This window comes from Hyla sarda, chromosome 8 (genome assembly GCF_029499605.1).
Source record: "Hyla sarda isolate aHylSar1 chromosome 8, aHylSar1.hap1, whole genome shotgun sequence".
Taxonomy (NCBI): Eukaryota; Metazoa; Chordata; class Amphibia; order Anura; family Hylidae; genus Hyla; species Hyla sarda.
In genome coordinates this window covers 175,868,830-175,892,940 of record NC_079196.1, presented here as the reverse complement: position 1 = coordinate 175,892,940, position 24,111 = coordinate 175,868,830, and the positions used below count along the sequence as shown (strand labels likewise).

The following is a 24,111-nucleotide window of genomic DNA, read 5'->3' as shown; positions in this document are numbered from 1 at the left end:
CCGGACCCCACTAACAACAACTTTGATGGTTTCTACGACATGCCAAATGTTCTCTACCTCTGGAGGTACATGCTAAGCAGCCCACTTAAATAGTTATGTAAAATAGGCCATAAGATCAGAGGAGGGTCCCACCTATTCATCGGCAGCAGATACTAATCGATCTGGTCATCTATAACCCGACTGTATCTAATAATGGAGGGAGCGATACTGATAACAGATATGTTCTGGGTCATTATACACTCAGTCTAGTCATCCAAAGGGTGGATGGGCTGAAACATCTATTAAAGGGGTAGTCCAGTCCTGATAAAACTTTTCCCCTATACTAAGGATAGGGGATAAGTTTCAGATTGCGGGGGGGTCCGACCGCTGGGGCCCCCGCGATCTCCTGTACGGGGCCATGGCAGCCCGCGGGAAGGGGCGTGTTGACCACCGCACGAAGCAGCGGCCGACACACCCCCTCAATACAACTCTATGGCAGAGCTGGAGATTACCTAAGGCAGCGCTCCGGCTCTACCATAGAGTTGTATTGAGGGGACATGTCAGCCGCTGCTTCGTGAGGTGGTCAACACGCCCCTTCCCGTGCCGGGGCCCCGTACAGGAGATCGCAGGGACCCCAGCGGTCGCCCCCCCCCCCCCCCCCCCCCCGCGTTCTGAAACTTAACCCCTATCCTTAGTATAGGGGATACGATTTTCAGGACTGTACTAACCCTTTAAATCACGGTATTATGGATTACACACAGTACTTTGGTTTGTTTTTGAGCAATATTTATTTTTTTCTAACAGGGAGTTTCAATGAACTCAATGGAAAATGGAGCCACTTATTCCTACTAGGTAAAACTATTTTACAGCTGTGTTTTTTTTGGGGGCTAAAATAAAGGTTTGTAAGGGTGCGTTCACGCGGCCGTCTGTCCCCGGTTTTTTTTATCACTGTTTCGGATCATTTCTTGCAGGCTGTAAACTGATTTAAAACGGTTTAAAAATAAAAAATAACTTTCATGTCAATGGGATTTTTTTTACAAATCGTTTGTACCCGACTGCACTCATTTCCTTTTTTTTTGACAGCAGAAAAAAAAACGGCACATGCAGTATTTTTTCTTCCATCAAAAAAAACGAAGAAAAAACAAATACAGTAAATTTAACATTGAAGTCTATGGAAAACGGATGAGCCTTTAAAGGGGTACTCCGCCCCTAGACATCTTATCCCCTATCCAAAGGATAGGGGATAAGATGTCAGATCACCGCGGTCCCGCTGCTGGGGAGCCCTGGGATCCCCGCTGCAGCACCGCGCTCTCATTACAGCACAGAGCGAGTTCGCTCTGCACGTAATGACGGGCGATACGGGGGACAGAGCAGAGTGACATCATGGCTCCGCCCCTCATGACATCACTGCCCGTCCCCTTAATTCAAGTCTATGGGAGGGGGCGTGACGAACGCCACGCTCCCTCCCATAGACTTGTATTGAAAGGGGCGGGCTGTGACGTCACGAGGGGCGGAGCCGTGACGTAACGATGCTCCGCCCCCTGTATTGCCCGTCATTACGTACAGAGCAAACTCGCTCTGTGCTGTAATGATAGCGCGGTGCCGCAGGGGGATCCCAGGGGTCCCCAGCAGCGGGACCGCGGCGATCTGACATCTTATCCCCTATCCTTTGGATAGGGGATAAGATGTCTAGGGGCAGAGTACCCCTTTAATGTCATCCGTTTGCATTGTTTTTTACGATCCGTCTTTACTTCTGAGCATGTTCAAAACAAAAACAAAAAATTTTAACATACGTTTTTATTTTTGACGGGAGAAAAACGCGACGAGTCTAGATGGCCGTGTGAACGCAGCCTAAACAGCAAGAATAGCACTGCTGTAGAAGAAAACAAAAATTTCAAGTATTTTTAAAAGGGGTTATCCAGGAAAAAATGTTTTTTTTTTATATATCAACTGGCTCCAGAAAGTTAAACAGATTTGTAAATTACTTCTATTAAAAAATCTTAATCCTTTCAGTACTTATGAGCTTCTGAAGTTAAGGTTGTTTTTTCTGTCTAAGTCCTCTCTGATGATACGTGTCTCCAGTTTAGAAGCGGTTTGCTATGGGGATTTGCTTCTAAACTGGGCTTTTCCCGAGACAGGTGTCATCAGAGAGCACTTAGACAGAAAAGAACAACCTTAACTTCAGAAGCTCATAAGTACTGAAAGGATTAAGATTTTTTAATAGAAGTAATTTACAAATCTGTTTAACTTTCTGGAGCCAGTTGAGATATATATATATATATATATATATATATATATATATATATATTAAAGTTTTTTCCTGGATAACCCCTTTAAGGCTGAAAATATTGAACAGAACACTGAGCCCGAATAGGAGATCCAATCTTCTTTCATCTTTATTCAATTTGAACATGGACAGCATAGAAAGGTTAACGAATGCGCCTCGTTTCAAGCGTAAGCTCTTTTGCATATTTTCTCTTGGAAGTGAATGTAAGTATTTGGTATGTGAGTAGGGAGAGCACTATGAGCGGTTTTCTACAAGGTATCGCTGTCCACAAGATAGGAGATAACTAGCTGCGTGGTGGGGGTCCGACCGCTGGGACCATCACTGATCATGACTACGGAATGCAGGCTGTGATGAGAGTGTGAACAGGGCTTTCTTATCCCAAGATTAGAAGTTAGCCCCCTATCCATAGGATAAATAGCTGATCAGCGATGGGATCACCAGATCAGGCATCAATCAGGTGAAGGGATCAGCAGCGCGCATGCTTGACCGCAACATCTTTCGCGCTGAGCGATGGAGTCAGGATTTCTTTGTTAGTCACATAGATCAGGGTTTCCCAACTAGGGAGCCTCCAGCTGTTCCAAAACTACAACTCCCAGCATGCCCGGACAGCCAACGGCTGTCCGGGCATGCTGGGAGTTGTAGTTTTGCAACAGCTGGAGGCACTCTGGTTGGGAAACACTGCCATAGATGAAGAATGGAGCTGTGGCTGAGCATGCGCACTGATCTGCTTTGGTGATCCCATATGGATAGGGGATAACTTATAACATTGGGATAATAAAGCCCTGTTCACACTGGCATCACAGCCTGCAATTCAAATTCAGCCTTTGGCTGGGTTCACACCACGTTTTTGCAAAACAGTTTATAAAAAAAAAAAACGATTCCTCAAAACCTGACTAAGCTGTATCAAAACGTGTGTACAAATTTTAATCCGTATACGGTTTGAAAAATGATGTCCGGTTTCATCCGTTTATTAAGAAAAAAAAGTACAGTGACTTCTCAGAGGCCATTGCATGTTGAAGTCAGAATCAACATACGATGCTTTTGTATGTCGGCGCCATTGTATAAACGGCTATCCGGCAGCGCAGACTGCTTCAGCCGCCACCGGATAGCAGTTTAAGGTGAACCGTGTGCTCCGGTGAGTGTCACTCACCTGTCCCCGGCGCTCCGGACCGTTCTCTTCGGGATCCCCTGCATCGCTGTCGCTCTCTGTCGTCATCACGTCGCCGCGCACGCCGTCCCGTCATCCAATAGGAGAGGCGTGCGCAGCGACGTGATGACAGCGATGAAGAGCGACGATCCCAGGCAGCAGAGCGGCGGGGACATGCCGGGGACGCAGCGTCAGCGATGGAGGGCGACATCCAGGGCAGCTGTGACAGTCCGGAGCGACGGGGACAGGCGAGTATAACTTCCTATACTTTTCATTGCACGGATCCCTCAACATACAATGGTTTCAACTAACAATGGTTCATTTGGAACGAATTACCATTGTATGTTTAGGGACCACTGTACACGTTTTTAACTTTTCACTCCATTATGAATAAAGTTTCACTTGTTTGATTGAAATTCCAAGAAAAAAAAAAACTGTGCAAAGTCAAAAACCGGATGGAACCGTTCGCACATACGCTTCTGTACGGTTCCCATTGACTCCAATGTTAAAATTTAAAAAAATTATACGTTTCAATACAGTTTTTTCACCCGGAACCGAAAAGTGTGGTAGGCTGAGGTTTTGAGTACAGGGGGGAAAAAAAAAGGACAAAACCGCACAGGATGCAAAACGGACACAACCTGATGCATCTTTTGGCATACGGTTTCCATTGGAGAGTCAATGCATACGGTTTTCAATACGGTTCCGTACGGTTTGACAACGTATACGGGAACTGTACTGCAAAAACGTGGTGTGAATGCAGCCTTACTAAAAAATCAACACAAAGAATGTCCGTGACTAAGGACACCATAGTATTACTCTGCTGTAAGTCTAGCTGGCTGCCTATGTATAAGGTACATTCAATGGGCAGATCCCTGCACTGTCAGTAATGGTGGCTGTAGAGCCGCGTTCACACTCACCCGCTCCCCGGAGCCGTCACGCACTCATCCCCTCACACTCCGAGCTCCACAGCCGTTATAGTCTGACAACACAAAGCGGCCCCGATGACAGCTCAGCCCCTCCTCTACCCCGCCGCCGTATTATACATCTCTGGCGGCAACAGCTTCTCCAGGCAACGGCCGCCGCTGCCTCCAGCCAAGCCCCGCCCAATTGAGGCGGCGCCAGAAAAAGAAAGTAACAGGCCTGCTTATCCCCGCCCACTTCCTCCTCAAAGACTTCCGGGTGGGCGGAGCTTGGGTTCTTTCTGCGGTATTTCGATAACAGATTTGTCTGGAGCTCAGTGGGAGGGAGGTTGCCATAGCGATAGCGTCCCTGCAGTTTTCTTCATCCTGTGCTTTTCTAGCAATTGAAAAATAAAACTGTTGGCTCTCATGGCATGCTGGGAGTTGTAGTTTCGACACGGTTTAGATCGGACACACTATATAAAGCAGTGTTTCCTAACCGGGATGCCTCTAGTTGTTGCAAAACTACAACTCCCAGCATGCTGGAAGTAGGGTTGCCACTTTTCTTACAAAAACATACTACAGCATAATTAATGACATATACATAACATCACAGGATACACATATGCTGGGGAAATTTTGTCCCTATAACTTTTTTATTTCTCCTTATAGGGGCCTGTATGAGGGCTAATTTTTTTTGCGCCCCGATCTGTAGTTTTTAACATTGCCATTTATGTTTTCATGTGACTTTCCGATCGCTTTTTTAAATTAAATTCTATTTAAATTAAAGTTGCTAACTACAACTCCCAGCATGCCCTGATACAGCCTGTGGCTCAGCAGCTGCCCCAAATGAAAACTACAACTCCCAGCATGTTGGACTATATAGTAGTATATAGTATAGGTAAGTGTTTTCCAACCAGGGGAGCCTTCAGCTGCTGCAGAACTACAATTCCCAGCATGTAGGACTATACAGTGATCCCTCAACTTACAATGGCCTGAACATACAATAGTTTCAACATACAATGGTCTTTTCAGGACCATTGTAACTTGAAACCAGACTCAACATACAATGCTATAGACAGTCCAGATCTGCGAAATGTGTCAATGGCTGGAGGAACCGACCAATCAGAATGGACATCTCACTGGTAAAACCCCTGTATTTCTGAAGTGCATGCACTGACTGGTGTCTGGTAGCGCCCCCTACAGTACAGGGAAGTATTACATATTCTGTACTCTTTACCTGTGCCAGGGTTAGCTGCTCCTTTGGAAACCAGGTAAGGGCAGCTCCACAGTGGCGTACCAAGGAGGGGGGGCCCGCCCCGCGTGCCACTCTCAAGGGGGGTGCCAGGGGCTGACTGACCCGCCGCCGCCGCTGCTGAGGTCCGGGACACTGCTGAGGTCCAGCAGACAGCGCTACATTCTCCTGTATGCGCGATACACGCACATACAGGAGAAGGTGTCCCCTCTGTGTGAGCCGCATCTGCAGCTACACAGAGGAGACGTGACCTCCGCCCCCACGCAGTACAGGCGCCGGTGACGTCACTCATCCGGCGCCTGTACTGTGGAGGGGAGAAGATGTGGGCCCTGCAGCTGAGGAGATCGCTGCGTGGGATATCAGGTGAGCATCCTTTTTTTTCTCTCTCTGCATATACCTACAGGGGGGGGGGAGAGGGAGGTGCTCTGCATTTACCTATAGGGAAGGGAGGTGGGGTGCTCTGCATTTACCTATAGGGAAGGGAGGGGGGTGCTCTGCATTTACCTATAGGGAAGGGAGGGGGGGTGCTCTGCATTTACCTATAGGGAAGGGGGGGGGTGCTCTGAATATACCTATAGGGAGGGGGGGTGCTCTGCATTTACCTATAGGGAGGGGGGTGCTCTGCATTTACCTATAGGGAAGGGAGGGGGGGTGCGCTGCATTTACCTATAGGGAAGAGGGGGGGTGCTCTGCATTTACCTATAGGGAAGGGGGGAGAGGGGGGGGGTGCTCTGTATTTACCTAAAGGGAAGGGGGGAGAGGGGGGTGCTCTGCATTTACCTATAGGGGAGAGGGGGGTGCTCTGCATTTACCTATAGGGAAGGGGGGGTGCTCTGCATATACCTATAGGGGAGGGGGGGTGCTCTGCATATACCTATAGGGAAGGGGGAGAGGGGGGGTGCTCTGCATTTACCTATAGGGAAGGGGGAGGGGGGTGCTCTGCATATACCTATAGGGAAGGGGGGAGAGGGGGGTGCTCTGCATATACCTAGGGCTGGGCGGTATGACCATATATGTGTATCATGGTATTTTTTTAACTTACGGCGGTTCCACGGTATATAACGGTATTCCCCCTCCCCCCAAAATCATGTGACCTGCCAGCGCTGTTCTGCTCCCCCCAATTAATGATTAGCCCAGTGGGGTACTACTCACATATGTCAAGCACTGCCCTCCTCCTCTTTGTTGGGGGCCGCCGGCGATGGTACTCACTGTACGCCAATGGTCTCCAACCTGCGGACCTCCAGTTGTTGCAAAACTACAACTCCCAGCATTCCCGGACAGCCGGCGATGGAACTCTCTGTACGCCAGTGGTCTCCAACCTGCGGACCTCCAGTTGTTGCAAAACTACTACTCCCAGCATGCCCGGACAGCCAACGGCCGTCAGCCTATCACCGGCCAGAGCGATGCCCCGCCCCTGCCATTGATAGGCTGAGCCCACTGTCATGTAAGAAGCCAGCTTCATACATGACAGTGGGCTCAGCCTATCACTGGCCAGGGTGGGGCATCGCTCTGGCCAGTGATAGGCTGACGGCTGTCCGACGTGGGTGAGTTAAGTTTATTTTCTGTATCTTTTGCAGCCCGGGCATAGGTATACAGCGTACAGCAGTGGTCTCAAACCTGCGGACCTCCTAAAGGGGGGCATGTCGCATTTAGGAAGCCCCTATGGTGCCAGAACCGTAGCCGATTTTTAACACTAAAATGCCGGTGTTACCCCAAACATTTTCACAAGGAGTAATAGGAGAAAATGCCCCACAAATTTTGTAACCCCATTTCTCTCGAGTAAGGAAATACCTCATATGTGGATGTAAAATGATCTGCGGGTGAACTAGAGGGCTCAGAAGGGAAGGAGCGACATTGGGCTTTTGGAGAGCGAATTTTGCTGAAATGGTTTTTGGGGGCATGTCGCATTTAGGAAGCCCCCATGATGCCAGAACAGTAAAAAAAATAAAAAATAAACACATGGCATACTACTTTGGAAACTAAACCCCTCACAGAATTTAATAAGGGGTGCAGTGAGCATTTACACCCCACTGGCATTTGACAGATCCTGTAGAGGAGTGTACATGGGTGACCGAGGGGTTTAGAGGAGTGTACAGAGGGGTGTAGAGGAGTATACAGAGGTGACAGAGGGGTGTAGAGGAGTGTACATGGGTGGCAGAGGGGTGTAGAGGAGTGTACATGGGTGACAGAGGGGTGTAGAGGAGTGTACATGGGTGACAGAGGGGTTTAGAGGAGTGTACAGAGGGGTGTAGAGTGGTGTACATGGGTGACAGAGGGGTGTAGAGGAGTGTACATGGGTGGCAGAGGGGTGTAGAGGAGTGTACATGGGTGGCAGAGGGGTGTAGAGGAGTGTACATGGGTGACGGGGGTGTAGAGGAGTGTACATGGGTGACAGAGGGGTGTAGAGGAGTGTACATGGGTGGCAGAGGGGTGTAGAGGAGTGTACATGGGTGACAGAGGGGTGTAGAGGAGTATACATGAGTGGCAGATGGGTGTAGAGGAGTGTACCTGGGTGGCAGAGGGGTGTAGAGGAGTGTACATGGGTGACAGAGGGGTGTAGAGGAGTGTACATAGGTGACAGAGGGGTGTAGAGGAGTGTACATGGGTGGCAGAGGGGTGTAGAGGAGTGTACATGGGTAACAGAGGGGTGTAGAGGAGTGTACATGGGTGACAGAGGGGTGTAGAGGAGTATACATGGGTGGCAGAGGGGTGTAGAGGAGTGTACCTGGGTGGCAGAGGGGTGTAGAGGAGTGTACATGGGTGACAGAGGGGTGTAGAGGAGTGTACATAGGTGACAGAGGGGTGTAGAGGAGTGTACATGGGTGGCAGAGCGGTGTAGAGGAGTGTACATGGGTGGCAGAGGGGTGTAGAGGAGTGTACATGGGTGGCAGAGGGGTGTAAAGGAGTGTACATGGGTGACAGAGGGGTGTAGAGGAGTGTACATAAGTGACAGAGGGGTTTAGAGGAGTGTACAGAGGGGTGTAGAGGAGTGTTCATGGGTGGCAGAGGGGTGTAGAGGAGTGTACATGGGTGGCAGAGGGGTGTAGAGGAGTGTACATGGGTGGCAGAGGGGTGTAGAGGAGTGTACATGGGTGACAGAGGGGTGTAGAGGAGTGTACATGGGTGACAGAGGGGTTTAGAGGAGTGTACAGAGGGGTGTAGAGGAGTGTTCACGGGTGACAGAGGGGTGTAGAGGAGTGTACATGGGTGGCAGAGGGGTGTAGAGGAGTGTACATGGGTGGAAGAGGGGTGTAGAGGAGTGTACATGGGTGGCAGAGGGGTGTAGAGGAGTGTACCTGGGTGGCAGAGGGGTGTAGAGGAGTGTACATGGGTGACAGAGGGGTGTAGAGGAGTGTACATAGGTGACAGAGGGGTGTAGAGGAGTGTACATGGGTGGCAGAGCGGTGTAGAGGAGTGTACATGGGTGGCAGAGGGGTGTAGAGGAGTGTACATGGGTGGCAGAGGGGTGTAAAGGAGTGTACATGGGTGACAGAGGGGTGTAGAGGAGTGTACATAAGTGACAGAGGGGTTTAGAGGAGTGTACAGAGGGGTGTAGAGGAGTGTTCATGGGTGGCAGAGGGGTGTAGAGGAGTGTACATGGGTGGCAGAGGGGTGTAGAGGAGTGTACATGGGTGGCAGAGGGGTGTAGAGGAGTGTACATGGGTGACAGAGGGGTGTAGAGGAGTGTACATGGGTGACAGAGGGGTTTAGAGGAGTGTACAGAGGGGTGTAGAGGAGTGTTCACGGGTGACAGAGGGGTGTAGAGGAGTGTACATGGGTGGCAGAGGGGTGTAGAGGAGTGTACATGGGTGGAAGAGGGGTGTAGAGGAGTGTACATGGGTGGCAGAGGGGTGTAGAGGAGTGTACATGGGTGGCAGAGGGGTGTAGAGGAGTGTACATGGGTGGCAGAGGGGTGTAGAGGAGTGTACATGGGTGGAAGAGGGGTGTAGAGGAGTGTACATGGGTGACAGAGGGGTGTAGAGGAGTGTACATGGGTGGCAGAGGGGTGTAGAGGAGTGTACATGGGTGGCAGAGGGGTGTAGGGGAGTGTACAGAGGGGTGTAGGGAGGTGTACAAGGGTGACAGATGGGTGTAGAAAAGTGAACATGGTTCACGGGGGCATAGGGGGTGACAGATGGGTGGACAGGAGTGACAAGGTGGTAACTAGTGTTGCTCGCGAATATTCGCAATTCAAATTTTATTCGCGAATTCGCAAATATTCGCGAATTCGCAAATATTCGCGAATATAGCGCTATATATTCGTAATTACGAATATTCATTTTTTTTATTTTTATTTTTTTCACAGTACACATAACAGTGATCATCCCTCTCTGCTTCCAGCTTATGTGGTGTAAGAAGGCTCTAATACTACTGTGTGAGACCGGTGTGCGAATTTTCGCATATGCGAAACTTTGCATATGCTAATTTCCGCACATGCGAATTTTCACTTATGTAAATTTTGTATATGCGAATTTTCGCATATGTTAATTTTCGCACACACGAATATTCACATATGCGAAAATAAAACGAGAATGTTACGAATATGCGAATATTCGCGAATATGACGAATATTCGTCCATATATTCGCGAATATTCGCGAATTCGAATATGGCCTATGCCGCTCAACACTAGTGGTAACAGAGGGGTGGAAAGGAGTGACAGAGGGGTGAATAGGGGGTGGACATGGGTGAAAAGGATGTGATCAGGGGGGTGGACAATGGAGGGTGAACATGGGTGACAGGGATGGACAGGGGTGACAGAGGGTTGGGTGGGAGGTGGACATGGATGACAGGAGGGTGGACATGGGAGACAGGGGGTCAGAGGGGTGGACAAGGGTGACAAGGGGGAGTGACAGAGAGGGGTGGACTGGGGTAACAAAGGGACAGATGGGTGAACAGGAGGGTGGACATGGGTGACAGGGTAGACGGGGTAAACATGGGTGACAGGGATGGACAGAGGAGTGGATAAGGCGGACATGGATGACAGGGGGGTGGACATGAGTGACGGAATGATAGGAGGGTGGACATAGGTGAGAGGCGGGGTGGACATGGGTGACGGGGTGAACAGGGGTGACAGGAGGGTGGACATGGGTGACAGGAGGGTGGACATGTTATTATAACATTATTACGGACAGTGTACACACCTGACATCCTAACTGGCCATGGTGTGGGATGAGTATGGACTGGATCAGTGTTTCCCAACCAGGGTGCCTCCAGCTGTTGCAAAACTACAACTCCCAGCATGCCTGGACAGACTTAGGCTGTCCAGGCATGCCGGGAGTTGTAGTTTTGCAACAGCTGTAGGCACCCTGGTTGGGAAACACTGGACTGGATACTTATATCATTGATTATATTGCTATATTTACATCCAGAGCTACCAGAGTAACACCACTTAAAGGGCCCCTGATCCTCGATGAGCCAGCAGGGCTCCAAGGGGTTTCCCAACACCACAAAATGAATGGCCATGGGTGACAGAGGGTGTGGGGGGTAGACATGGGTGACAGGGGGGGGGGGTAGACATGGGTGACAGGGGGGAGGACATGGGTGACAGGGGGGTGGACAGGGATGACAGGGGGTGGACAGGGATGACAGGGGGGTGGACAGGGATGACAGGGGGGTGGACATGAGTGGCAGGGGGGTGGACATGGGTGGCAGGGGGGTGGACATGGGTGACAGGGGGGTGGACATGGGTGACAGGGGGGTGGACATGGGTGACAGGGGGGTGGACAGGGGGTTGGACAGGGGTGACAGGGGGTGGACATGGGTGACAGGGGGGTGGACAGGGGTGACAGGGGGTGGACAGGGGTGACAGGGGGGTGGACAGGGATGACAGGGGGGTGGACATGGGTGGCAGGGGGGTGGACATGGGTGACAGGGGGGTGGACATGGGTGACAGGGGGGTGGACAGGGGTGACAGGGGGTTGGACAGGGGTGACAGGGGGTGGACATGGGTGACAGGGGGTGGACAGGGGTGACAGGGGGTGGACAGGGGTGACAGGGGGTGGACAGGGGTGACAGGGGGATGGACATGGGTGACAGGGGGGTGGACAGGGGTGACAGGGGGGTGGACAGGGGTGACAGGGGGTGGACATGGGTTACAGGGGGATGGACATGGGTGACAGGGGGGTGGACATGGGTGACAGGGGGTGGACATGGGTGATGGGGATGGACATGGGTGACAGGGGGGTGGACAGGGATGACAGGGGGTGGACAGGGATGACAGGGGGGTGGACAGGGATGACAGGGGGGTGGACATGGGTGGCAGGGGGGTGGACATGGGTGGCAGAGGGGTGGACATGGGTGACAGGGGGTTGACATGGGTGACAGGGGGTGGACATGGGTGACAGGGGGTGGACATGGGTGACAGGGGTGGACAGGGGTGACAGGGGGTGGACATGGGTTACAGGGGGATGGACATGGGTGACAGGGGGGTGGACATGGGTGGCAGGGGGGTGGACATGGGTGACAGGGGGTGGGGGTGGACATGGGTGACAGGGGGGTGGACATGGGTGAGAGGGGGGGTGAAAGGGGGGTTAACATGGGTGACAGGGGGGGTGGACATGGGTGACAGGGGGGTGGACATGGGGGTGGACAGGGGTGACAGGAGGGTGGACATGTTATTATAACATTATTACGGACAGTGTACACACCTGACATCCTAACTGGCCATGGTGTGGGATGAGTATGGACTAGATCGGTGTTTCCCAACCAGGGTGCCTCCAGCTGTTGCAAAACTACAACTCCCAGCATGCCTGGACAGACTTAGGCTGTCCTGGCATGCTGGGAGTTGTTGTTTTGCAACAGCTGTAGGCACCCTGGTTGAGAAACACTGGACTGTATACTTATATAATTGATTATATTGCTATATTTACATCCAGAGCTGCCAGAGTAACACCACTTAAAGGGCCCCTGATCCTCGATGAGCCAGCAGAGCTCCAAGGGGTTTCCCAACACCACAAAATGACATGGGTGACACTGACAGAGGGGTAGGATATGGGTGACGGATGGACAGGGAGGTAGAGAAGGCGGACAAGGATGACAGGGGGGTGGACATGTGTGACGGGGGTGGGGGGGGGGGCAGAGGGTCGACCTGGGTGACAGTGGGCCAGTTTGGACAGGGTTGAGAAGGGGTAACGGAGGGGCGAAAAAGGTACGCTACCTTAAGCAAGACGGCCCGCGCAGCTTGCAGCAGTTTGCTCCAAGGTCGGGCACCATTTTCGGCTCACTGCAAGGGGGAGGGCGGGGTTTGGACGCGGGGACGCAGGAGGACGCTGTGTGAGCAGTGCGCACACAGGCTTCCTTTCCCCCCGCGCGCAGGCCGGGACATTTGAAAAAATAAAATCTCGCCAAAATAACTGCTCTAACTATACGATTTAGGCGACCGCGAGGCCCCTTTTAGCGCGAGGCCTTAGGCGGCCGCCTAAGTCACCTAATTAGAGAGCCGAATAGGCACATGTTTAGATATGGGTTTATTTTCACCTATATCCCCCCCTTCAGTGGCTCCCTTCCAGGGTCACTAGATAGAATATAAAAATACAAGGTGAGCTCCTAGTGCAGACAGTTTTTGTATTTTTGCTTCAATGTGCGCAAAAAAATTGGAGGCTTACCAGATAATGTTGTGCTCAGGGCACAACACCTCTGCAGGCATATAGAATCGCAAATGAAGTGGAGGTCAGCAGCCGCGGTTTCCTTTCCAGGTCCCTCTTGGTCGACTGGATAAGTAATGAGCAGTAGCGGATATAATCCAAGAAAATAAGGAATTACCATAGGGCGCTTCTCCTCCTAGGACATACATAGGCAGCAGTCCATGTAGGGTTAACCCAGTTCTTTATTCCTGCAGGCTAGCAGGAGTTCACCAAGTGCTCCTTGCCAGAGGGCTGGGAGAATGCTAGGAGGAAAGAGGGTCACTAGATTGTCTGCACTTTTACTTTACCTTTTGTTAGGTGTCCTGTTGACACTTTCATGTTTTTTATGTGTTATCCCTGTATGACACTGCACATCCTCAAGGTTGCTTCATATTTTACTACGGGTATGTGATGTTACACCATGCTACTGCCTCGTTTTTGATACATTGTCGAGCTGTCTGCTTCCCCCCCCAAAAGATCTCTGGTTTGGGCTGAGGCCGAACGCTTGCGGGCAGATGTACTTTGCCTGCAAGAAACCCACCTAATGGAGGCGGACTCTGTCCGGCTCCAAAAAAAAAAAAGGGTGTGGCGCTAGCTATTAGGAACACTATTGCTCTCTCAGAAGTGGTGGTGGAGGCAAACAGTGGTGGCAAGTTCTTAATTGTCAATTGTTCTTTTAATTCTGTGAAATATACCATAGTTCTTCTTTATGCTCCCAATAGAAAGCAGCATGCTTTCATCAAACACGTTCTGTCTAGGGTGGCGAGATCCTCACTTGTTGGTCGCCTAATCATGGTAGGTGACTTTAATTCGACCTTGTGGCTGTCTATGGACTCCACTTCCCCATCCCACATACCTGAAGCCACTCCTATCTTCACGACTGTCTCCAACAGAGACTTATATGATGTTTGGAGGATCCAACATGCCAACGAACGAGATTTCTCGTTTTTCTCCCATCCCCATAGTACCCACACTAGAATTGACTTTTTCCTTGTTAGCCGCTCATTTCTCCATCTAATTTCAAAATCGCAAATATGCACCATCACCTGGTTGGATCATGCGCCGGTGACTATCACCATAGAAGAGAATTACCCTGCACAAAGATCGCACTTGTGGCGAGCTAGTCCTTATGTCCTCCAACACCCCACCTATAAACCTAAATTGCATGACAGCATCTCTTCCTTTTTCTCACTCAACGAAGGACCAGTGGCTCCCGAATCGGTTCTGTGGTGTGCATTTAAAGCCACTGTAAGGGGCATACTTATTGGACAATCTGCTCACTATAACAAACAAATAAGGGAGAAGAGACTGTCACTGCAACTGGATCTTGCCGCCATACACAGACAGAACAAAATAGCTTACTCCCCGGCTACGAAATCTCGCATATCAGCCTTAACTTCAGAATTACACTCGCTGACACAGGTTTGACCTAGCCCTTAGACGGATGAAGCTTTACTCCTACTGGTTTGCCAACAAACCGGGGAAGGTCTTAGCCAGGCAAATTAAAGTGAAGGCTGCGAAGAGCCGTCTCCCCTTCCTTTCGCTACCAGATGGAACTAAAGTTTTTGACCCCCAGTCCATTGCCAATGCCTTTGCATCTTACTATGCTTCTCTTTACAATCTCTCTTCTACTGCCTATTCATCTACTCCTACCCCTCTCTCTATCTCTGACTTCCTCTCATCTGTCGCCCTACCTCCTCTCTCCTCGGAAGCGGTGGCCTCCCTCTCATTACCTTTCTCCTCCTCAGAGGTACTTGATGCAATCAGAGCATTAAAAGGGGCAAATCTCCTGGCCCTGATGGCTTAGTGAATGAGTTCTTTAAGCTCCACGCAGAGCTCATGGCTCCCCACCTTGCTGCTCTTTTTAATGAGATAGCGAAGTCGGGACGCCTACCGCCAGAGATGCTGGAAGCAGTGATCGTTACCCTCCCCAAGCCAGGGAAACAACCTACTGATAGCATAGCTGAAGCCCTCCCATCGTTAATTCACGTGGACCAAGTGGGATTCGTCAGAGGCCATCAGTCCTCAGATGGCACGAGACGTTTCCTCTCTCTGAACGCGGAGAAGGCGCTCGACCGGGTGCATTGGTGGTACCTCTGAGCAGTCCTCAACAAATTTGGTATCCCCCCCCCCCCTGTCATTGAAGGTCTGATGGCATTTATACCTCCCTGTCCGCTAGGGTCTTCACCTCTGGGGCCTTGTCCTCCCCCTTCTTGATAACTAATGGGATGAGACAGGGTTGTCCCCTGTCCCCTATTCTTTTTACCCTGTCCATGGAACCCTTTGCAGAATGTCTTAGATGTGATGCTGGCATCAGGGGGGTCAAAGTTGGAGGCGAAGAGCATAAAACAGGGCTCTTAGCGGATGACGTTCTGATTGCATTACCTTTCCCTGTACGCTCTTTACCTAAAGTTCTCAATCTCATTTCCCTTTTAAGTGCTGCTAGCTTTTATAAATGTAACACTTCTAAGTCTATCATCCTTCCCCTCTTTCTTGACCGACATGATGTATCCGCCATAAAAAATTTTATACCCCCTCCAATGGGTCTCAGTGGGCATTACATACTTGGGTATGTAAGCTGGTTTCTTCTAACCTCTCTACGTTGACTTCCCACCTCCTCAGGATATTAAAGGGGTATTCCAGGCAAAACCTTTTTTATATATATATCAACTGGCTCCGGAAAGTTAAACAGATTTGTAAATTATTCAAACAAAGAGTGTAATGTCCGGCACTGCTGCTGATATTCTCACGTAATTTGCCAGACAGTGAATACTCCCCACTGTGATCCCTCTCCCACCTTTTGTATCTACCTTTTATATGTGAGTATGAAATAAAGAAATTACCCTGGAAAAGAAGTCTTTGGTGAGTCTGCCGACTTTTTCTACCTTTCCTCTTTGCTTCAAGATCTGAGATTTGTAAATTACTTCTATTAAAAAAACTTAATCCTTCCAATAGTTATTAGCTTCTGAAGTTTTCTGTCTAACTGCTCATTGATGATGTCACGTCCCGGGAGCTGTGCATGATGGGAGAATATCCCCATAGGAACTGCACAGCTCCCGGGACGTGAGTCATCAGAGAGCAGTTAGACAGAAAACATCAACTCAACTTCAGAAGCTAATAACTATTGGAAGGATTAATATTTTTTAATAGAAGTAATTCACAAATCTGTTTAACTTTCCGGAGCCAGTTGATATATAAAAAAAAGTTTTGGCCTGGAATACCCCTTTAAGCACCTTCTCAATTATTATAGGGCGGCTTACCTTGTGCCTTAAACAATGGTGGCGGAATGACACTGATGCTCGATGGCTACCCATGGAAGCTGCTATTGCTGGGGTGGCATTCCTGCACCATTTATTATGGAAAGTAGCCATACTCAATTCTCCTATTCTTTATTTCGATAACTGCCCATTTGCCCTCTCCTCCAAACTCCTCTCTCCCTGCTCCTTCTCCTCCACCTCCCTCTCCACTATACATCCTTCCTCACGTTAATTTTTCTAATTGGCAGACTGGGAGTATCACATGCTTGGGAGACATCAGTACGCAAAACTCGTTGCTTCCCTTCACAACGATGACAGCCACATTCTTCATTCTTTACCAACAGAGATGGGATGGGGGGGGGGGTCTCAGTTGCATACCGTCACTTACAACACCTGCTAGCATCTGATAATCACCCCTTCAAAGCAATGTGGGCAAAGGACTTAGGTGTACCAATACAGGAGGACTATTGGTTGTGTCTGTACTCCAAGCATGTCAAACTCAAAGGCTAACATGGGCAAAAAAACAAGGTTTAAGTTTATGTGGGTCGCATCCAAAAAAGGACATAGTAATGCCGGCCCTTGAATTCTGGGAGCGTGACGTGAGCGAACGTCAATATGAGGTCCCCACATTAGGTGCAGTATAGTCCCCCACATTAGGTGCAGTATAGTTCCCTTACATTAGGTGCAGTTTAGTTCCCCCACATTAGGTTGGCAGTATAGTTCCCCCACATTAGGTTGGCAGTATAGTTCCCCACATTAGGCTGGCAGTATAGTTCCCCACATTAGGTGCAGTATAGTTCCCCCACATTAGGTGCAGTATAGTTCCCCACATTAGGTGCAGTACAGTTCCCCACATTAGGTGCAGTATAGTTACCGACATTAGGTGCAGTATGTTCCCTCACACACATACAGCCTCCAGCCATATACAGTGTATGGTTGGAGGCTGTATGCCTGTGTACTGACCCATTTCAGTGCTCTGACCACCACTCCTCCTGTCCGGCCATAGCAGTAGGTCCTGGGACCGGAAGAGCGGCCATGGTGCTGGTCACTTACCATGCTGGCCAGCGAGCGTCTTCCACCTCCATGTTCCGCTCCTCCGTTGCTATGGGCGCACGCACGGGATGTCAGTGACGTCCCGGCGTACGCGATCTCCCGGCGACCCCTGCATTTTTAAACTTAACGCAGGGTCGCTGAGAGTTGACGGGGGCATCTTTAATAGTGATGGGGGGATCCGCCACTGCAGGGCAAGCACCGCCTCTGCTCGGGCCACAAAGATATTCATTGCGGGCCGCATGTTTGACACCCATGCTGTACTCCCTACCCTTCAAGCTTTCTAAGTGCACTAATCATGTGGAGTCGGCCTGCAAACTTATGTATAGGTGGTACTATACCCCGGAACGCCTGTCTAAACAATATCAACAGACTGATTCTATGTGCTGTAGGTGTGGTAAACAAGTGGGGCCTTCCTTCACATCTGGTGTTCTTGTAGCGCTCTGAACCTGTTTTGGACCAGGGTTCTTCACCTGCTTTATGACGTGATGGATGTTCACATCCCATGGGGCCCGGATATGGCTCTACTGTAAATACATGTGATGGACTTACCTGGAGATTGCAGGACCATTGCCTTCCATATTCTCACTGCAGCTCGTACCCTGATTGCTTCCTTGTGGAAGTCCAAAGATGCCCCGGACTTTGCCCAGCTACTCGCTAAAGTTTTTCCTGCACAATGGAGAGACGCACTACAAGAGCTTCAGTTGCGTAATCCCTGTTCTGATTCTTTGATCTGGACAAGGATAGCCTCGCACATTACTTAAATGGAAGCCTTGGGCTTCATATGTTATAATAGCGGTATTGCTTTGGTGATCTATTATGACTCATGTACTCATACATCTACTTGCATTGCATACCTGTGCTCACATTGCTGGTAGAACATCTTGTTGAGATGTGCTCTTCCCCTCTTCCCCTTGTTTGTCCCCCCCATCTTGTGTCTTCCCCACCCTACCCAAACACTGGTTAAGTTAGTTCCTTTTCTTTGTTTTGTTCTGCTAAGTGTGGAAGTGTAATGCAACTACATTGGCGTTTTCTACATTCATGTAAAATTCTTTATAAATAAAGTCTGGAAAAAAGAAAAAAATAATCTTAATCCTTCCAGTACTTATCAGCTGCTGTATGCTCCACAAGAAGTTATTTTCTTTTTGAATTTCTTTTCTGTCTGACCGCAGTGCTCTCTGCTGACACCTCTGTCTGTATCTGGAACTAGAGCAGGAGGAGTTTGCTATGGGGATTTGCTTGCACTCTGGACAGTTCCTGACATGGACAGAGGTGTCAGCAGAGAACACTGTGATCAGACTAAAAATAATTCTAGAAAGAAATACAACTTCCTGTGGAGCATACAGCAGCTGATAAGTACTGGAAGGATTAAGATTTTTAAATAGAAATAATTTACAAATGTGTTTAACTTTCTGGCACCTGTTTTTTTTTTTTTAAATGTGTTTTCCACCAGAGTACCCCTTTAAGGACAAAATGGTCTGTGTTCTCAAGAGGTTAAATTGCAAATGGACCCAGGTACAACAGTGGGCAAACTTTTTAGGAGTCTCTCTGTTTCCCTCATAAAAGTGCATGAGGAAGTGGCTATGTGGGGCTGGACAGACAGCTCAGGATTTCACAATGGCAGTACTGCATTTGTTTAATGTCTTAGCAACTTCAGTGTCTTAAAGGTCATTTAACAAACACGGTATTGGAGTTTTATCTAAAGAGCATAAGGCCACAGTCCCACGTGTAAATCGATACAATGCTTTCAGTTTGATGTGACACAAACACGTCCATGTGAATGCGGTCTTATGTTTTCATCTCGGATTATGTAGCTACATGTAGCTGTGTGTATATATATGAGTGGGGATAAGCGAGTGTGAGCAGGCTTTAATCCAAGTCTTTCAGCCATTTATGTCTTGCTGCCCTATAGACATAATGGAGCAGTGAGACAAAGATCGCAGTCAGGTATTAAAGGGGCACTGCGCCCCTAAACATCTCCTTTGGATAGGGGATAAGTTATCTGATTACGGGTGTCCCGCAGCTGGGACCCCCACAATCTCTGTGCAGCACCCGGCATTCATTTAGAACATTGTGTTCAGGCGGCGGGAGTCGTGACATCATGACGACGCCCCCTCATGATGTCACACCACACCCCCTCAATGCAAGTCTATGGGAGGGGGCAATTTCGCTGTCACAACCCCTCCCATATACATTGAGGGGACGTGGCCATCACGCCCCCCCCCCCTGCTCCAACCTCTGGGGCAGCAGAATACCCCCTTTAAATCACTCCTCTTTGGTCATTCTCCTGATCGGTGAGGGTCTCAGCACTGAGCATGGAATGTGTTTATTTAAAAAAAAAAATATTTGGGGGGGGGGGGGGTCAAATGGGAAAAGAACGGTAATTTTTTTTTTTTTTTTTAGCAAGGGGCTTTTATAGAATTTTTATTTTACACTTTTTAAGTCCCCAATCACCAGATCGTATTCCCTGTATAATGCTATGCATTTTGCATAGCAGTATACAGTGTGATCAGCTCTCCGCAGCGCTAAGCCAGGCTGCATCAGTGAATTGACCATCCAGCAGCCGGAAGTAGGTAAGGGAACCCTCCGCCGCCATTTTAGCTTATTGTGTCCAATTAGCCCTCAGAGCTAATCAGCATGTATGAATTAATACTTCAGACAATGTGATTGGCATTGATCACAGCTATGAAGCAAGTGCAGCTCTAGTACTAGCATCAGTCACGTAATGCTCCAGGACATACATTTACACCCGATGTCCTCAACAGATGAAGAGATATGAGGGCTTTTATTTTTTGTGACCAATTTAATGTAAAACTGACATGTTATATTTATTCTGTTTGAGGGCTCAATTTTTGCACCATGAGCCATTTTTTTCTGGGATGTGATGTTCAGCAATTTGGACTTTAACCCCTTAACCCCTTAAGGACGCAGGACGTAAATGTACGTCCTGGTGAGGTGGTACTTAACGCACCAGGACGTACATTTACGTCCTAAGCATAACCGCGGGCATCGGAGCGATGCCCGTGTCATGCGCGGCTGATCCCGGCTGCTGATCGCAGCCAGGGACCCGCCGGCAATGGCCGACGCCCGCGATCTCGCGGGCGTCCGCCATTAACCCCTCAGGTGCCGGGATCAATACAGATCCCGGCATTTGCGGGAGTTCGCGATTAAAATGAACGATCGGATCGCCCGCAGCGCTGCTGCGGGGATCCGATCATTCATAACGCCGCACGGAGGTCCCCTCTCCTTCCTCCGTGCGGCTCCCGGCGTCTCCTGCTCTGGTCTGTGATCGAGCAGACCAGAGCAGGAGATGACCGATAATACTGATCTGTTCTATGTCCTATACATAGAACAGATCAGTATTAGCAATCATGGTATTGCTATGAATAGTCCCCTATGGGGACTATTCAAGTGTAAAAAAAAATGTAAAAAAATGTAAAAGTAAAAGTAAAAAAAAAGTGAAAAATCCCCTCCCCCAATAAAAAAGTAAAACGTCCGTTTTTTCCTATTTTACCCCCAAAAAGCGTAAAAAACATTTTTTATAGACATATTTGGTATCGCCGCGTGCGTAAATGTCCGAACTATTAAAATAAAATGTTAATGATCCCGTACGGTGAACGGCGTGAACGAAAAAAAATTAAAAAAGTCCAAAATTCCTACTTTTTTAATACATTTTATTAAAAAAAAAATTATAAAAAATGTATTAAAAGTTTTTTATATACAAATGTGGTATCAAAAAAAAGTACAGATCATGGCGCAAAAAATGAGCCCCCATACCGCCGCTTATACGGAAAAATAAAAAAGTTATAGGTCATCAAAATAAAGGGATTATAAACGTACTAATTTGGTTAAAAAGTTTGTGATTTTTTTTTAAGCGCAACAATAATATAAAAGTATATAATAATGGGTATCATTTTAATCGTATTGACCCTCAGAATAAAGAACACATGTCATTTTTACCAGAAATTGTACGGCGTGAAAACAAAACCTTCCAAAATTAGCAAAATTGCGTTTTTCGTTTTAATTTCCCCACAAAAATAGTGTTTTTTGGTTGCGCCATACATTTTATGATATAATGAGTTATGTCATTACAAAGGACAACTGGTCACGCAAAAAACAAGCCCTCATACTAGTCTGTGGATGAAAATATAAAAGAGTTATGATTTTTAGAAGGCGAGGAGGAAAAAATGAAAACGTAAAAATGAAATTGTCTGAGTCCTTAAGGCCAAAATGGGCTGAGTCCTTAACGGGTTAAGGACCAAGCGTTTTTCCGTTTTTTCACTTTTGTTTTTTCCACCTTTTAAAAATCATAACACTTTCAATTTTGCAACTAAAAATCTATGTGATTTTTTTTTTTGTACCACCAATTCTACTTTGTAATGACGTCAGTCATTTTACCCAAAAATCTACAGCAAAACGGAAAAAAAAAAATCATTGTGTGACAAAATTAAAGAAAAACCATTTTGTAACTTTTGGGGGCTTCCGTTTCTACACAGGGCATTTTTTGGTAAAAATTACACCTTCTCTTTATTCTGTAGGTCCATACGATTAAAATTATACCCTACTTATATAGGTTTGTCTTACTTAAAAAAATCATAACTACATGCAGGAAAATGTACATGTTTAAAATTGTCATATTCTGACCCCTATAACTTTTTTTTATTTTTCTGCGTATGGGGATGTATGAGGCTTATTTTTGCACCGTGATCTGAAGTTTTTATCGGTACCATTTTTGTTTTGATTAGACTTTTTGATCCCTTTTTATAAAATGTTTTGATAGTATAAAAAGTGACCAAAAATACGCTATATTTTTATAGTTCAGACATTTACGCACGTGGCTTTACCACGTATGTTTATTTTTTACACAGTTTTTTTCATGGTAAAAGGGCGGTGATTCTGACTTTTATTAGGGAAGGGGTTAAATCACATTTATTAACTTTTTTTTTGCCTTTTTTTTTTTTGCAATGTTATAGCCCCCATAGGGAGCTATAACATGCATTACACTGATTGCAGGCACTGTTTAACGCATTGCCATAGCATTGCATTGATCAATGTTATCTGCGCTTGATTGCTCAAGCCTGGATCTCAGGCTTGGAGCAATCAAACACCAATTGGACAGCGTGGAGCCAGGTAGGGAGCCTCCCGCTGTCCTCTCAGCTGTTCGAGATGCCGCGATTTCACATCGGCGGTCCCGAACAGCTCCGCTGAGCTTATCAGCAGCCTATTCTCCCATTTTAGACGCCGCGATCAACTTGATTGGTGTCTAAAGGGTTAATACCAGATATCAGCCCGATTGGCAATGTCCGGTATTAGCAGCGGGTCCCAGTTGCTGATAGCAACTGTGACCCCGCAGATACAGTACAGACCAAAAGTTTGAACACACCTTCTCATTCAAAGAGTTTTCTTTCATTTCATGACTATGAAAATTGTAGATTCCCACTGAAGGCATCAAAACTATGAATTAACACATGTAGAATTATACACAGAACAAATAAGTGTGAAACAACTGAAAATATGTCATATTCTAGGTTCTTCAAAGTAGCCACCTTTATGTTTTGATTACTGCTTTGCATTCTCTTGATGAGCTTCAAGAGGTAGTCACCTGAAATGGTTTTCCAACAGTCTTGAAGAAGTTCCCAGAGATGCTTAGCACTTGTTGGCCCTTTTGCCTTCATTGGGTTCAGGTCCGGTGACTGTGGAGGCCAGGTCATCTGGCGCAGCACCCCATCACTCTCCTTCTTGGTCAAATAGCCCTTACACTGCCTGGAGGTGTGTTTGGGTCATTGTGCTGTTAAAAAATAAATGATGGTCCAACTAAATGCAAATCGGATGGAATAGCATGCCGCTGCAAGATGCTGTGGTAGCCATGCTGGTTCAGGATGCCTTCAATTTTGACTAAATCCTCAACAGTGTCACCAGCAAAGCACCCCCACACCATCACACCTCCTCCTCCATGCTTCACGGTGGGAACCAGGCATGTAGAGTCCATCCATTCACCTTTTCTACACAAAGACACAGTGGTTGGAATCAAAGATCTCAAATTTGGACTCATCAGACCAAACCACAGATTTCCACTGGTCTAATGTCCATTCCTTGTGTTCTTTAGCCCAAACAAGTCTCTTCTGCTTGTTGCCTGTCCTTAGCAGTGGTTTCCTAGCAGATATTCTTCCATGAAGGCCTGATTCACAGTCTCCTCTTAACACTTGTTCTAGAGATGTGTCTGCTGCTGGAACTCTGTGGGGCATTGACCTGGTCTCTAATCTGAGCTGCTGTTGACCTGCGATTTCTGAGGCTGGTGACTCGGATAAACTTATCCTCCGCAGCAGAGGTGACTCTTGGTCTTCCTTTCCTGGGGTGGTCCGGATGTGAGCCAGTTTCTTTGTAGCTCTTGATGGTTTTTGTGACTGTACTTGGGGACACTTTCCACCTAGAATATGACATATTTTCAGTTGTTTCACACTTTTCTGTTATGTCTATAATTCCACATGTGTTAATTCATAGTTTTGATGCCTTCAGTGTGAATCTACAATATTCATAGTCATGAAAATAAAGAAAACTCTGAATGAGAAGGTGTGGCCAAACTTTTGGTCTGTACTGTACGAAGTGCTCAGCT

At 48.0% G+C, this 24,111-nt stretch overlaps 1 protein-coding gene across 2 annotated transcripts in view; it reads right to left on the bottom strand.

The window, feature by feature from the left end:
* Positions 1 to 24,111, bottom strand: part of CCP110 (centriolar coiled-coil protein 110) — a 96,867-nt gene that overhangs the window by 68,915 nt on the left and 3,841 nt on the right. Inside the window, exon 1 of one of the 2 annotated variants that reach the window (XM_056536351.1) lies at positions 4,331 to 4,734. The exons of the other annotated variant lie outside the window; for it this stretch is intronic. The gene's annotated coding sequence lies outside the window, so the exon portion shown is untranslated. Of the gene's footprint in view, positions 1 to 4,330; positions 4,735 to 24,111 lie in introns of those variants that run through there. 2 annotated transcript variants of the gene reach the window in all.